Below are 568 nucleotides of genomic sequence, written 5' to 3' on the forward strand. Positions count from 1 at the left end.
CTGAGGGACACACACACATACTGTACTATGTTTTGCTTTATATTTGATTCCCATCTTCAATACATCTGTTCCTTTGCATGTGGGGAAGTCAAAATCTTTTTTTCCCTACTCAGGGTAGGTTGGACAACAATATGCAACCATTTTATTTGTATTTGATCACCTTTGGTCATTTTTAATTACTGTGGGATAATGGTTCTCTCTCTGTTCCAAGGGGGGTTGGTAACAATGTGGTGGCCGGACCTCCATGGGGAGGTTGATTCAGCCTATAACCTTCTCCCTCCCTTCATTGAATATTGTGCATTTTGTCTTTTGTTATTTTTATTCTTACTAAATAAACGTGGACTTTTAAACCCAGCAGGACCGTGTGGATATTTGCTTGAAACTTGCCGTTTCACCGACTGAACCTCAATATAGAACTTTGAACACAACACAAAGCAATTACTTTAACTCTCTATTTCCATGATGTGCTACATGAGGAATGCAGTCGAAATGTAACATTACCATTGAAATTCAATAGTGTTCAAATGAAACGAGTTCGAGTTCATAGAAACATAAGTATACTCTACAT

Source organism: Notolepis coatsorum (genome assembly GCF_963971535.1).
Source record: "Notolepis coatsorum genome assembly, chromosome: 14".
In the NCBI taxonomy this organism is placed as follows: Eukaryota; Metazoa; Chordata; class Actinopteri; order Aulopiformes; family Paralepididae; genus Notolepis; species Notolepis coatsorum.